Below are 16,480 nucleotides of genomic sequence, written 5' to 3'. Positions count from 1 at the left end.
CCATTTGCCAGTGTTACAATATTTTCTGTAACAATTTCAAGTTCATGTTCACTATCAAATTCATCAATAGTATTAACAAAACGCTGGACACAGTTTTTCCAGATTCCATTCATGCATTTCTTTGTCACAGCCTCCCACGCGGCCACAATATTTTTGATGCATTTATAAATATCGTATTGTTTCCAAAACTCTCGCAAAGATAGTTCTGGGTCGGCATCTGTTGCGGCTATAGCTTGGGCGAAAGTGGCTTGAAGATAGTGCGCCTTAAATGTGGCAATTCGCCCCCTGGTCCATAGGCTGAATGAGTGGAGTTGTATTTGGCAGCAAATAAACAACTTTAACATCTGGATGGAGGTGGTCTAGGTGAGGTGGATGGCCAGGTGCATTATCTAAGATAATGCAACTCTGAAAGGAATTTCTTTCTCGAAGCAATATTCACGAACTTGAGGTACAAAACAATTTATAAACCAGTCTTCAAACAATGTTTGAGTCATCCAGGCTTTTCGGTTTGAACGGAAATATACAGAGAGAGTGTGCTTGTTTACATTCTTGAACGCACGGGGATTTTCAGAATGATATTTTAAAGGCTTCAGTTTAAAACCTGCGATGTTCCCGCCAAGGAGCAAAGTCAGCCTATCTTTAAGTGCCTTAAAACTAGGCATGCTTGCTTAAAACTTTTGGCTTCTTGGTGAATGTAAGTGCGTTCTGGCATCCTTTTCCACAACAATCCAGTCTCATCCATGATGAAAAGCTGCTCTGGTTGATACCCTCCTTCCGTAATTATTTCATCCAGACTTTTAACAAACTCTTGAGCTCCTTCCACATCTGCACTTGCTGATTCTCCAGTGACTTCAGTAAAACTATGAAGGCCGAATCTTCTTTTGAATCTTTTGAACCATCCTGTACTTGCTATAAATGTCTGAGTGTAATCTTTTTCCGGCGCGTTTCTTCAGCATCTGAAACAGACTTCTAGCCTTCGACTGCACTGTAAGAAGGCTTAAGGGTGCTCACTTCTGTATCTGATCTTTCATCCAAAGAAACAATAATTTTTCCATTTCATGGATGGACCCTGTACGTTGTTTCATTATCACTGTTGCTCGCATGGGTGCCGAACCTTTAACAACTTCACGAATCCTTTCTTTGTCTTTCAAAATCGTCGACACTGTAGAATGAGATAACTTAAAATCACGTGCGATCGTGTTCACCTTCTTTCCTTCTTCATGCTGCTTGATCACTTTCAATTATGTGTCTAAATCAATGGCCTTTCTTCCTTTTTTAACAGGTCTAGGAGTAGACAAACGCACTTTCCTCTTGGTTGACATGTTTAGGGGTTTTAAAAAATGCTAATTGTAACACAAATATAACCGAACCAAAAATAGTGAACGTAATATGTATGCAAACAGAGATCGAGAGGCATGAATCACGACATACATACATTGGTAAGATGTTTTGTTCGACTGTGATGGCAAAGATGACTAAATGGATTAAGACTAGCTTATTCATGCCAAACACACGTTACTAGACAGTGGGCTGACGCTACACGCACAACCGTTCCCATTAGGCTTCGGGGACCACATGGATAGGGCACGTGAGTGTAGTAGAAAAATCTGAGAGCACTGCATTAAGAGAGGGGGTTGACGTGCGTATAGCATTCTTCCTAGCAACAATCTTGTATGTATGCTCAGTTCAGAGTGAAATGAGGTGCGAGATGCAGTAGCAGCAGTCGTAAATCAATGACTACCTGTATTACAAACTACAACTGTAATAACAACTGCTTGATCATTATATAATAAAATATCATTAATTTGGCCACACTATTTATTTATGTGGAATGCAGATTTTTCTTACAAGGAATATAAAAATGATATTTACGCTCTTGTTTAAAAAAATATTATTTTTATTCTATTTGATCTGAACTCTGTGTTACAATGTTGTTTTAATATAAATGTCCCATAAAATTTTCTTTTCACCAAATGTGTATCGCAATAGTAACTAAATTAACATGTTGCCTAACTATGAATAAATTTTCTAGTTTTTACAAACTGCAACTTGAAAATATTTACCTATATAATTATATTCTATAATTCACACTACCTTTTCTTCCTTTTAGTCCAGATTACTAAAATGTTATTGCACCATACAAAAACATTACATTAAATAAATTTAAAATCACTACGAGACAGACAAACAGGATTAAAATGTTAATATCACTACGAGAAATATAAACACTAAAAGCTTTAGTTAAACAATATAGATACACACACATTACAAATTCCATTTTTCTTTTTCACTGAAATTTTACATCAGTCCACTTAAGGCCTGAAAATTACAAAAAAGAGTATTCAAAATATTTAATTTCATTAACTATTAATATTCTTCCAGTTATATCCTAAAATTTTTCTAGTTACTTTATTACAATTGATTCTGATATAAATTAGCAAAGCTTTCCTAATGTAACTCACCTCTGATAATTGTAAAACTACTTTTTCATTTGTGAAAATGATTAAAATAATTCCCATATAAAATGACATGAGAATTACACCAATAAGGACAAGAAGGTGATTATCCTGTTGTATAAGGCAATGTCTTGAGTACTGGATACAAATTAATTAGGGGCACAAAAGGGTACTCTTACCAAGAAAGACTTTCATTCTGTGAACTGCAAGGATGGTCACAGGGAGATGTGTAAATTGGCTTTCAGCCACAGAACAAATGAACATTGGAACAATCTTCCATTCTTCAAATAAATTTAAATGATTAAATATTTTATTAGAAGGGATGAATAAATGAAATGGTAAGGGATTTTCCCACCCTTGGTTGATGATAAATAAATTTCCTTTCCTTGCACCATTGTTGGTGTTGTTTTCATCTTTTCAGTCACGGCCGACTTTCAGAGAATTTATGGGCGAGCTGCCTTCACGCTGTCCAGCCTTCAACAGCTTCTTTCAAGTCATGCCAGGGTTGCTCTTGATGGTGTCGAGCCAGTGTGCTCTTCTCCTTGTTCCACTGACCTTTCATAGCATTCTCGATTTTTCCACTGAATTGGATTGCATTATGTGACCGAAATATGTCAATCGTAGCTTGGTGACCTTGGCTTCCAGTGATGTTTCTGGCTTGATGTGATCCAAAACCTCTGTTCGTAGCTTTTGCTGTCCATGGTATGGAAGCGGCGCCTCAGCACCAGAGTTCAAAAACATCATTTTTTCTTCTGTCTGCTTTTTTCGTTGTTCAGCTTTCACACCAGTAAGTTGTTTTGGGAAACATTATAGTATTAACCATTCTGATTTTCATTGTAAGGCTGACGTCCTTTGTCTTTCCAGATCTTTTCCATGCTCATCATTGCACTGTGTCCAAGTGAAATTCTTCTTTTAATTTCAGGGGGCCAGATTCTCAGCCCCGGTTGATGTTAGATCCAAGAAAGTTGAATTCCTGAACAGATTCGACATCTTCTTTATTAAGTTTAACTTCCTCAGTCCCAGCTGTAGTCATAATTTTTGTTTTCTTGATGATAAGCTGCAGCTGTGCTTTTTTGCTCTCATCTTTAATCATTAAAATAAATTGCATTAGATTTTCCTCATTTTCTACAAGCAGTTGTATCATCTGCATATCTTAAATTATTGATGTTTCTGCCACCAATTTTCACTCCAATTTGTGTCTGATCCAAGTAAAATTTTCTCAGAATTGATTCAATATACAAATGATATAGAAATAGGGATAAGATAAAGCCTTATCCAACATCTTTTCCAATTTCAAACCAGTCTGTATCATGAAATGCTGTTCTGACCATTGCTTCTTGGTTGGTGTGTGCAATCATCTTATTAGCTCAACCAAGTGCGCCAGTGACCCCAATTCTATCAAAGAATTTACAATTTTTCAGGTTCAACACAATCAAATGCTTTGGTATAGTCGATGAAGAACACCAGCTAGTAACTCCAGGAGGCTCTGTATCTATGATTCTGTACAATTGTGCTTAAATGATTGGCATTAGCATTAGTAGAGGCATATGTGCAAGAAAGCAAGCTTATGCAGCATCAGCCAAAAAAAAAAAAAAACCACTCCCATTTCATCCCTCCGTTCATTCCAAATACCTGTCCAGCTCAGGCTTAAATTTATTTAGGCTATCAACTTCCACAACAAAGGGTGGAAGTCTGTCTGTTCCACCAACCATGCGCTGGCTAAAGGCAAACTTCTGCACATCTGTCTTTCCTCAATTTGAATTTATGCCCTCTCAGGTGATTATTCTGAGCAAGAGGAAGAATTCCATCAGCATTGAGCATGCTCAAACCACTCTAGACTTTATACACCTCAATCAGATCACTTTGCAGGTGCCTAGTCTTCAGACACTGTAATTTGCAAAACTTAAGCCTTTCTTCGTAAGAGCAACCATTTGTTCCAATCTTGTTGCCCTTCTCTGTACTCGTTCCAAAAGCTCTACATCCTTCTTAAAATGAGGCCTCCAGACCTGTATACAGAACTCAAGGTGTGGCCTGACCATTGCTTTATACAAGGGGATAATCACCTCCTTATTCCTGCTAGAAAAATTCCTGTATATCATTGACAAGACACTATGAGCTACTCATACAGATCATCTGCACTGCTCGGAAAACTTCATATCTGCCTGCACAATTATCTCAGGTCCTTTTCGTTCTATACCATTGTCAGTGTAGTACCACAGAGTTGATACGTCCCTCTGGGGTTACTGCTTCAAATATGCAGTACTTTACATTTGTCAATGTTAAATTTCATTTGCAACCTCTAAGCCAATCTGCTCAATTTTTCTAGATCCTGTTGCAGCAGCGTACTGTCATTAGTGTCCTTAACAACCCTGCCAAACTTCGTATTGTCTGCAAACTTGGACATTAACCTTGATATACCATCATCAATATCATTTATAAATACAGAAAACAACAATGGACCAAACATGAACCCTGAGGGACTCCACTAATAATATTAGTGAACGATGAGCAGTGTCCATTGATTACCACTCTCTGTCTTCTCCCACTCAACCATCCCTTTATCCATAGCAGCAATTTGCTTCCAATGCCAAACTGCCCCAATTTGTGCAGCAGTCTTCCATGCGCAACAGTATCAAAAGCCTTTCTAAGGTCCAAATATATGATATCAAGGTTATTCCCTGCATCCAGTTCCTTTGTGATCACATTATAGTATCCCATCAAATTGGTCAGACAAGACTTCCCCTTAACAAAACCATGCTGTGTCTGAGTTTTAACTGAAGTATTGTCTAGATGATTCTGCAATGCTTCTTTAACCCAGTGTATCCATTAATTTTCCTGGAACAGAAGTTAAATTAACGGGTCTATAATTACTTGTGTTGCCCTTTGATCCTCCTTTCTGAATTGGGGTCATATTTGGGCAACTCCAGTACATGGGTACCTCTCCTGAGTCCAAAGAAGCACTCATAATTATGGTTAAGGGGTTTGCTTACTTCGTTTGCTACCTCCTTTAATATAACTGGATAGATCCCATCCACCCCGGGTGCCTTTTTTATGTTTATCTTCAACAATTTCTTCTCCACTTTCCTCTCAGTTATCACAAAATCATCTAGCTCACTGCTAGAGTTTAACTCACCTCTGGCATTCCCCTCCCTAAATAACTCCTCATGGGGGAATGTAGAAGCAAAATACTCATTTAGTTTGTTTGTCACCTGAACAGGATCATCAACAGTTGAACCATCAATATCCAGTGAACCAATCTGATTCATCCCTTTCCTTCTAGAGTTTACACAGGTAAAGAACTCTTTGTTGTTTTTCTTTGCAGACTTTGCCTAAGGTTTCTCATAATCTGCCTTTGCCCACCTGCCTAATCTCCTTTGTGACTTGGTTACAGACCAGCATATCTATCATAGGCTTCCATGTCACCCATTAATTTATATGTATCCCATGTATTTTTCTTCTCTGCCATATGTCTCATTAGTTCATTTAACATCCATTTAGGCCTAAACCTTGAACAATATTTCTTAGTTGGTATGTAAAGCTTAGTAGCTTCCAAGATAAATTCTTTGAATACTTCCCATTTTGAATTTACAGTTCGTAACAGCATCAGTTGGTCCCACCGTATAGAATTTAAATACTATCTCAGACCACCGCAGACGAAAGCAAAAACCCTTCCCTTTACCCCTGATGGTAGTTACCTCTTTGAGTAAATCCCACTTCAGCACACTGTGATCACTGCCACCTAATGGTTCTTTTATCTGCAGATTCTTAATGCATGAAGAATCACTTGGTGACTTGGATAATCACCAAGTGATTCTTCACTTGGTCACTACTGATAATCAGATCAAGAGTAGTAGTACTCCTTTAATTGCCTCCCAAACATGCTGATGTAGAAAACAATCATCCAATAAATCCACAAAAGCCTTGCTATTGTGTAAGTGACCAACCCACAAATTCCAGTCAATATCTGGAAAATTAATATCCCCCATTATAAGACTCTCTGATTTACTGGCCCACTCTATTTCCCTGTACAGTTTCTTATATTACATTCATCAGAGTCATTAGGCCTATAACACACTCCTACTCTCAATTTTGATCTCCCAATGCTTAGGTTACACCAAACTGACAGGACACTGCACTGTCCACTGGCTTCACTTCCTTGGATTTTATGTGTTTCTTAACTATTAGCATAACCCCCTCCTCCCTTCCTATCCTGTCTATCCTTCCTGTACGTACCATACTCCTCAAATTTCAGTTCTGCATTCATTATATCTGTGTGACCCCATGTCTCTGATATCCCAACAATATATGCCTTTGATGTTTTGAGCAATACCTGAAATTCATCAAATTTATTTACCAAACTCCTAGCATTGGTGTACATGCAAGTATACATGCACCTGTTTCTATTCTTAGCTACCCTAACACAACCCATGTGTTTACTTGTACCGCAATGACTCCCAGCAGTCTCTGAAATCCCCTGCATCATGGTTTCCAGGCTGCTGCTCATTCCAATAGAAGCAGTGCAAGAATCACTTTCACCTCTGCCAGTGGCTACTGTTAATCTATTAGTCCTTGTATTCCTCCAAGCTAGCAGTTTTCCGACCCACCTAACACTGCCTCGATAGCATCAGCAAATATCCTTGCACCCTTTCTATTTAAGTGTATCCTATTCCTGTAGAAGCAGTCTCTCCTGTTAACAAGTACAGTCCAGGCTGAAAAAAATTCTACCCCTTGAGCCTTGCACAATCTTTCCAGGGCCGAATCGATCGACAAGGCTCACATCATATACTCTCTCGTATCGTGTCTGGGCAGAATTGCAGACACTTTCAAATTCAACCCTAATTCATGGCTTTTTTTCAACAGTGACCTGTACTTATTAAGTAATTCTGCCGGTCTCCTACTCTTAATATCATTTTTCAATATTTCTACGATTTTCAATAGCATCTTGTTAGCATGTGATATTAAGGGTATTATACGATAGTTTGAGCAGTTTTGAGTTTCTCCTCTCATTGGGATTAGAATAAACAGTGATCTCTTCTAGTCTTTTGGCCACATATTGCTTTCCAGATCTACCGGCACAAATCTGTGATAATTGTAATTGGCAAAAGTGTTAATGATTTTGATAGTTACATCAATTCCAGGTGCTTATCTTGGTTGTTGTTGCAGTGCCCATAGCACCTCTTCCTCAAAAATATCCAGTTCTAGTTCATCCTGCTCTTTTGCATTAATCTGTTGATGCATACAGTTCTTCTGTGTATTCCTGCCATCTTTTCTTAATTCCTTGCTGGTCATTAAGTTCATTTCCATCTTTGTCTTTTTTCGAACCTTTATAAGCAGTGAAGAGTGTCCGTCTTTTATTTATTTGTGCGAAGAGATATTGCTAGTGTGCCTTTTTCTTTGTTATTACCTTCCATTTGTCCCAGTACTTTTCCTTGTCTTTTCTGGTTGCACTCTGAAATTCTGCATTAAATCTGCATTAGAGGAGGGTGCTCTAGTCACGGAAGAGAACAGTCGGTGGATTTTTGGCTGCTGTAAAGGGATAAGTATTTTTAATTTTTACCATATTCTTTGTTAATTAACATAGTACATTGTGTTTTACAGAGATATTAAATAGGTTTAGTAGCATTTGTTAGCTTCTTATTTTGAATTAAACTAGCAATTTTTGGAAGTTATGACTCCTGGTGTTGGCACCAATATTGTTGAACTAGCCGCCATATTGTAGTTGATAAGAAATAGCAGAATGTATATATATCGCAAAAGGTATAAATTAAATTTAGATAGCGTAATACAAAGCATTCAATTAGGAATCTGTTAGCTTATTATAGTATTATCGATTAATCAAAAGTATTATTAATCTTATTAAATCGTATTTAAATGGAAATCATGAACCAGACTAAATCTGCGAAGCAAACATCACAGAACAGCAAGAGTGCTGTGACTCGTGGGAAAAACGAAGAGTGCGATTCTCCTATGCGTCACAGTCTCAAAAAATGTGTGAAATGTGAAAGGTTTGCCAATCTTTCTAAAACAGGACATGATCTAGCCAAGGATAATGCTTTTGTGTGTGCTAGATGTCTAGAGTGTCAAGAAATTAGGCGCCAACTCAGCATTCTGATGGGCATCTATGACAGCTTGAGGTGTAGGATAAATGCCCTTGAAGAAATTAATACAAGGGGCTCATCAAGCTCTCAGCTGCCCAGCTCAACGGCAGAGCTCACTCCTGTGCATCAGGCAACACAGAGGCAATCTCCAAGGCAGAATGCGCTGGTCCCAAAGGAACGAGTTATTGTAGGTGACTTTATTGTCAGGAAGACAGGGAATACACTATGCAATAAGAATAGGTGGAACAGGACCGTCTGCCAGGAACAAAGGTTAATGACGTTGTAGAGCAGATATCATCTTTTAAGGGCACAAAAGGTGATATTGTTGTACACGTTAGAACTAATGACATAAAGAGTAAGAGATCTGTAGATTTTCTCAACAAGTACAGTTGTTGAGTAAAATGTTGAAAAAAAATTGCGAGTTAGGGTTGAATATGAAAGTGTCTGCAATTCTACCCAGACACGATAGGAGGAAGTATATGATGAGAGCCTTGTCGATCAATTCGGACCTGGAGAGACTGTGCAAGGCTCAATGTGTAGAATTTTTTTCAGCCTGGTCTCTGCTTGTTGACAGGGAAGACTGCTTCTACAGAGATGGGGTACACTTAAATAGAATGGGTGCAAGAATATTTCCTGATACTATCGAGGCAGTGTTAGGTGGGTCGTATAATTGCTAGCTTGGAGGGGGGATACACAGACTAAAAGGTTAAAAGTGGCAAAAGTGATTCTTGCACTGCTTCTATTAGAATGAGCAGTAGCCTGGAAAGCACGGCAATGGAGTTTTCCAGGACTGCTGGGAGTCAGTGTAACAAATAAATACATGGGCTGTGTGTAACTAAGAGTAGAAACAGGTGCATGTATATTTACATGTACACCAATGCTAGGAGTATAATTAACAAATTTGATGAGCTTGAAGGGCTAGTTAAGACATCAAAGGCAGATAGTGTTGGGATATCAGAGACGTGGTTTCACACAGACATAAGCAGCACAGAATTGGAATTTTGGGAGTACAGTGTGTACAGAAAGGATAGACAAGACAGGAAGGAAGGAGGGGTTAATCTGCTAGTGAAGAAACACACAAAATCTAAGGAAGTGCATCCAATTGATGATGATGGACAATGCAATGTTGAGTCTATTTCGTGTGACGTAAGCACTGGGAAAGGAAAAATGAGAGTAAGTGTGTGTTATAGGCCTACTGAATCTGATGAGTATAATTAGCAGTTGTGCAGAGAAATAGAGTGGGCGAGCAAATCAGAATGTCTTAGAATGGGGGATTTTAACTTTCCAATTATCGACTGGAACTTGTGGATTGCTCACTCGCACACTAGCAAGACTTTTGTGGATTTATTGGATGACTGTTTTCTACGCAACATGTTCGAGAGGCAATCAGAGGGAGTAATACCCTTGATCTGATTATCAGCAGTGATTATTCATTCATTAAGAATTTGCAGATAAAGGAACCACTGGGTGACAGTGATCACAATGTACTGACATGGGAATTACTTAAAGAAGTAACTAACATCAAGGCTAAAGAGAAGGGGTATTGCTTTCGTAAAGGTGACTACAGGGGTCTCAAACAGTTTTTAAATTTTGTACAGTAAATCAACTGGTGATGTTACCAACATTGGTAACAACTGGTAACAGCTGTTATGTTACCAGTGGGATCAACTGGTGATGTTACCAAAATTGAATTCAAAATGGGAAGCCTTTGGGGACTTAATTTTGGGGGCTTCTAGGCTTTTCATTCCAACTAAGAAATACTGTTCAAGGTTCAACAACATCAACTGACATCCTAAATGGATGTCAGTTGTTGTTGCTGTTATTTGGTTTTTAGGAGCATTAGCAACTAAGGCCATATTGCTCCGGGAATATGCAGTGGTCATTCCCTGACCTTTCCGCATCCTCTGTATTTGGTGGTCACGGGTTCAAACCCCGGTCTAATCAAGAAGCGTGTGCTATGCACTGCTGCTCCTGCCCACCTGGCTACGGAGGCACCAATGGATGTCAGATGAACCAATGAGTCTCGTGGCAGAGAATAAAAATGTACGGGATGCATATAAAGTATCAGGTGACACAAAAGCCTATGGCAGATAAAAACTAATCTGTAATCAAATCACAAAGGAGGTTAGGTAGGTGAAGGCAGATTACGAGAAATCCTTGGAAAAGGATGCAAAGAAAAACAGCAAAGAGTTCTTTACTTATGTAAATTCTAGAAGGAAAGGGATGAATCAGATTGGACCACTTAACATAGATGGGTTGACTATTGATGATTATGCTCAGGTAGCTGATAGACTGAACGAGTATTTTGCATTCACATTCACACATAATGAGCTATTCAGGGAGGGGAATGCCAGAGGTGAGTTAAACTCTGGCAGTGAGGTAGATTATTTTGTAATAACTGAGAGCAAAGTGGAGGAGAAATTATTGAAGATAAACATAAAAATGGCACCCGGGTTGGGTAGGATCTATCCAGTTATATTAAAGGAGGCAGCAAAGGAAGTAAGCAAACCATTAGCCATAATTATGAGAGTTTCCTTGGACTCAATCAAGGTCCCCGTGGACTGGAGTTGTGCAAATGTATCACCAATTCGCAAAGGGGGTTCAAAAATGTGACACAAGTAACTATAGAGCTGTTATTTTAACTTGTGTTTCCGGGAAAATAATGGAATCATTGGTTAAAGAAGCATTGCAGGATCATCTAGACAAGACTACAGTAATAGTTAAGACAAAGCATGGGTTTGTTAAAAGGAGGTCTTGTGTGACTAATTTGATAAGTTACTATGATGTGGTCACTAGCATTAGCATTAGTAGAGGCATTTGATGCAAGAGAGCAAGCTTATGCAGCATCAGCCAAAAGAAAAAAAAAAACCCCCAATTCCACTTCACCCCTCTGTTCGTTCAAAATACCTGTCCAGCTGAGCCTTAAACTTATTTAGGCAATCAACCTTCACTACAAGGGATGGAAGTCTGTTCCACTAACCAACCACCCGCTGGCTAAAGGCAAAATTCCGCACGTCTCTCCTACATCTGTCTTTCCTCAATTTGAATTTATGCCCTCTCAGGTGATTTTTCTGAGCTAGAGGAAGAATCCCATCAGCATTGAGCATGCTCAAACCATTCAAGGCTTTATACACCTCTATCAGATCACCTCGCTGGTGCCTAGTCTCCAGACACTGTAATTTGCAAAGCTTAAGCCTTTCTTCGTAAGAGCACCCCTTTGTTCCATTCACTAATCTTGTTGCCCTTCTCTGTACTCGTTCCAGCAGCTCTACATCCTTCTTGAAATGAGGCCTCCAGACCTGTATACAGTACTCTAGGTGTGGCCTGACCATTGCCTTATACAAGGGAATAATCACTTCCTTATCCCTGCAGGAAAAATTCCTGTATATCATTGACAATACTCCATGAGCTACTCTTGCAGCCCATCTGCACTGCTCAGAGAACTTCATATCTGACTGCACAACCACCCCCAAGTCCCTTTCATTCTCTACCACTGTCAATGTAGTACCACAGAGTTGATACGTTGCTCTGGGGTTGCTGTTTCCCATGTGTAGCACTTTACATTTGTCAATGTTAAACTTCATTTGCCACCTCTCAGCCCATCTGCTCAACCTTTCCAGATCCTGTTGCAGTAGCATAGTGTCAGTAGTGTCCTTGACAACCCTGCGAACCTTTGTATCATCTGCAAACTTGGACATTAAGCTTGATATACCATCATCAATATCATTTATAAATACAGAAAACAATAATGGACCCAACACTGAGCCCTGAGGGACTCCACTAATAACATTAGTCCACGATGAGCAGTGTCCATTGATTACCACTCTCTGTCTTCTCCCCCTCAACCACCCCTTTATCCATAGCAGCAATTTTATCCATTGCCTCCAATGTCACACTGCTCCAATTTGTCTAGCAGTCTTCCATGTGCAACAGTATCAAAAGCCTTTCTAAGATCCAACTATATAATATCAAAGCTATTCCCTGCATCCAATTCTTTTGTGACTGCATCATAGTATCCAATCAAATTGGTCAGGCAAGACTTCCCCTTAACAAAACCATGCTGTGTCCGAGCTATAACTGAAGTCTTGTCTAAATGATCCTGCAGTGCTTCTTTAACCAGTGCCTCCATTAATTTTCGTGGAACAGAAGTTAAGCTCACTGGTCTATAATTACTTGTGTCAGCCTGTGATCCTCCTTTGTGAATTGGGGTCACATTTGCACATTTCCAGTCTATGGGTACCTCCCCTGAGTCCAAGGAAGCTCTCATAATTATGGCTAAGGGTTTGCTTACTTCCTTTGCTGCCTCCTTTAATATAACTGGATAGATCCCATCCACCCCGGGTGCCTTTCTTGTGTTTATCTTCAACAGTTTCTCCTCCAATTTACTCCCAGTTATTTCAAGATTCTGTAGCTTACTACTAGAGTTGAATACACCTCTGGCATTCCCCTCGCTGAATAACTCCTCATGTGTGAATGTCGATGCAAAATATTCATTTAGTTTGTTAGCTACCTGAGCAGGATCATCAACAGTTGACCCATCAATATCAAGTGGACCAATATGATTCATCCCCTTCCTTCTAGAGTTTACATAAGTAAAGAGATCTTTGCTGTTTTTCTTTGCATCCCTTGCCAAGGATTTCTCGTAATCTGCCTTCGCCTGCCTAACCTCCTTTGTAACTTGGTTGCATATCAACTTGTATCTATCATAGGCTTCTGTGTCATGTGTTAATTTGCAAGTATCCCATGCATTTTTCTTCTCTGCCATATGCCTCATTAGTTCATCTGACATCCATTTTGGCCTAAACCTTGAACAATATTTCTTAGTTGGTATGTAAAGCCTAGTAGCTTCCAAGATAAGTTCTTTGAATGCTTCCCATTTTGAATTTGTTGGACCAACTGATGGTAACATCATCAGTTGGTCCCACTGTATAGAATTTAAATACTATCTTAGTCGCCTTAATGGAAGCAATAACCCTTCCCTTTACCCCTAATGGTAGTTACCTCTTTGAGTAAATCCCACTTCAGCACACTGTGATCACTGCCACCTAGTGGTTCATTTATCTGCAGATTCTTAATGCATGAAGAATCACTGCTGATAATCAAATCCAGAGTATTACTCCCTCTAGTTGCCTCCCGAACATGCTGATGTAGAAAACAATCATCCAATAAATCCACAAAAGCCTTGCTAGTGTGTGAGTGACCAACCCACAAATTCCAGTCAATATCTGGGAAATTAAAATCTCCCATTATAAGACTCTCTAATTTACTGGCCCACTCTATTTCCCTGTACAGTTTCTTATTATACTCATCAGAGTCATTAGGCCTATAGCACACTCCTACTCTCAATTTTGATCTCCCAATGCTTATGTCACACCAAACTGACTCAACACTGCACTGTCCAGCGATGTCGACTTGCTTCACTTCCTTGATTTTTATGTTTCTTAACTAATAGCATAACCCCTCCCCCCTTCCTATCCTGTCTATCCTTTCTGTAGACGTTGTACTCCCCAAATTGCAGTTCTGCATCCCTTATATCTGTGTGACACCATGTCTCTGATATCCCAACAATATCCCAACAAAACAATATGATGTTTTGAGCAATACCTCAAATTCATCAAATTTATTTACTAAACTCCTAGCATAGGTGTACACGCAAGTATACCTGCACCTGTTTCTATTCTTAGCTACCCTAACACAACCCATGTGTTTACTTGTACTACAATGGCTCCCAGCAGTCTCTGAAATATCATGCATCTTGTTTTTCAGGCTTCTGCTCATTCTAATAGAAGCAGTGCAAGAATCTCTTTCACCTCTGCCAGTGGCTACTGTCAATCTATTGGTCTTTGTCTCCCTCCAAGCTAGCAGTTTTCCGACCCACCTAACACTGCCTCGAGAGCATCAGCAAATATTCTTGCACCCTTTCTATTTAAGTGTATCCCATCCCTGTAGAAGCAATCTCTCCTGTTAACAAGTACAGTCCAGGCTGAAAAAAATTCTACCCCTTGAGCCTTGCACAATCTTTCCAGGGCCGAATTGATCGACAAGGCTCTCATCATATACTCCCTCCTATCGTGTCTGGGCAGAATTGCAGACACTTTCAAATTCAACCCTAATTCTCGGCTTTTGTTCAACAGTGACCTGTACTTGTTAAGTAATTCTGCCGGTCTCCTACTCTTAATATTATTAGTGCCAACGTGTACAACTATATCACCTTTTGTGCCCTTAAAAGATGATATTCGCTCTACAACGTCATCAACCTTTGCCCCTGGCAGAGGTTTTGATATCATTTACTTGGATTTCAGGAAAGCTTTTGATACTGTTGCACATGGAAGACTGCTGTACAAATTGGAGAGATATAGCATTAAGGGTAAGTTGCTACAATGGATAAAGGGATGGTTGAGTGGGAGACGACAGAGAGTGGTAATCAATGGACACTGCTCTTCATGGACAAATGTTATTAGTAGAGTTCCCCAGGGTTCGGTGTTGGGCCCATTTTTGTTTTGTATATTTATCAATGATGTTGATGAAGGTATATCAAGTTTAATGCCCAAGTTTGCAGATGATACAAAGGTTGGCAGGATTGTTAACGGCAGTAAAGACAGTATGCTACTCCAACTGCATCTAGTTAAGTTGGGCAAATGGGCTGAGAAGTGGTAACTGAAGTTTAACATGTACCAACTGTGTGGTACTACTGAGGGAAGTGGAAAGTGAAAAAGAGCTGGGGGTAATTGAGCATTCAAATATGAAATTTGCTGAGCAGTGCAGAGGGGATGCCAGGCAGGTCATGGAGTGATGTCAATTTTATATAGGAATGTTACTAGCAGGGACAGGGAGGTGATTATACAAGTTATACAAAGCAATGGTCAGGCCACACCTAGAGTAGTGTACAGGTCTGGAGGCCTAATTTTAGGAAGGATGTAGAGTTGCTAAAATGAGTACTAAGAAGGGGAACAAGAGTGGTGAGGGGAACATAGGGGTGCTCCTACCAAGAAAGGCTTAAGTTCTGCAAATTGCAGTGCATGGAGAGTAGGCACCTGAGAGGTGATATGATTGAGATGTATAAGGCCTTGAATGGCTTGAGCAGGCTGAATGCTGATGGGATTCTTCCTCTTACTCAGATTAAGAACCTGAGGAGGCACAGATTCAAATTGAGGAAAGTTAGTTGTAGAAAAGACATGCAAAAATTTGCCTTTAGCCAGCGGGTAGTTGACCGAAAAGAATGTCTAAGACCAATTCTGTTGACTTTTACAAAAGAAAACCTCTTCCCTTTACCCTAGACGGCATTTATTTCTTTAAGTAAATCCCATATCAATATATTAAAATCAATGCCACACTAATGGTTCCTTTATCTACAGATTCTAATTGCACAAAGAGATGCTACTGATAATCAAATAAACTGTACTGGTTTTTCTGTCATCTTTCTAACATGCTGGTGCAGAAAACAGTCATCCAATACATCCAGAAAGGTCCTGCTAGTGTGTGAGTGACCAGCCCCAATTCTAATCAATATCTTCTTCTTCTTGCATTATAATCCAAGGGTGGGTCTTAGCCTTCTCAACAATTTTCCACTAATAAGCCCTCGCAGAAGTCAAACTTCTCGAACTTCTTATTCTAACGGTGTTTAAGTTCTTTTCTATGTCATCCAGCCATATTTTTCGTGGTCTTCCTCTCACCCTAATCCCTGTAGGTTTCCATTTCATTATACTCTTAGTTGTTCTGTTATCATTCATTCTCATAACATGCCCCAACCAGGCAAGTCTCTGGCTTTTCACAAATCTTACAATGTCTGCACCCTGAATAAGATGGTAGAGTTCATGGTTCATTCTGATAATCCAGGATCCATCAACCCCTCTATGGGCCCAAAGACTTTTCGTAAAATTCTACGCTCGAACACTCAACAACTGCTCATCTTTACCAGGTTAAAAT

General features: G+C 39.5%; 1 protein-coding gene across 2 annotated transcripts in view; it reads right to left on the bottom strand.

The window, feature by feature from the left end:
* Pcif1 (Phosphorylated CTD-interacting factor 1) overlaps positions 1-16,480 on the bottom strand; it is a 429,173-nt gene that overhangs the window by 304,822 nt on the left and 107,871 nt on the right. The window lies entirely within an intron of this gene.

This window comes from Mastigoproctus giganteus, chromosome 10 (assembly GCF_048544385.1).
Source record: "Mastigoproctus giganteus isolate SK-2022 chromosome 10, ASM4854438v1, whole genome shotgun sequence".
In the NCBI taxonomy this organism is placed as follows: domain Eukaryota; kingdom Metazoa; phylum Arthropoda; class Arachnida; order Uropygi; family Thelyphonidae; genus Mastigoproctus; species Mastigoproctus giganteus.
Note: the sequence above shows the minus strand (reverse complement) of the source record. Positions and strands in the feature narration are given on the sequence as shown.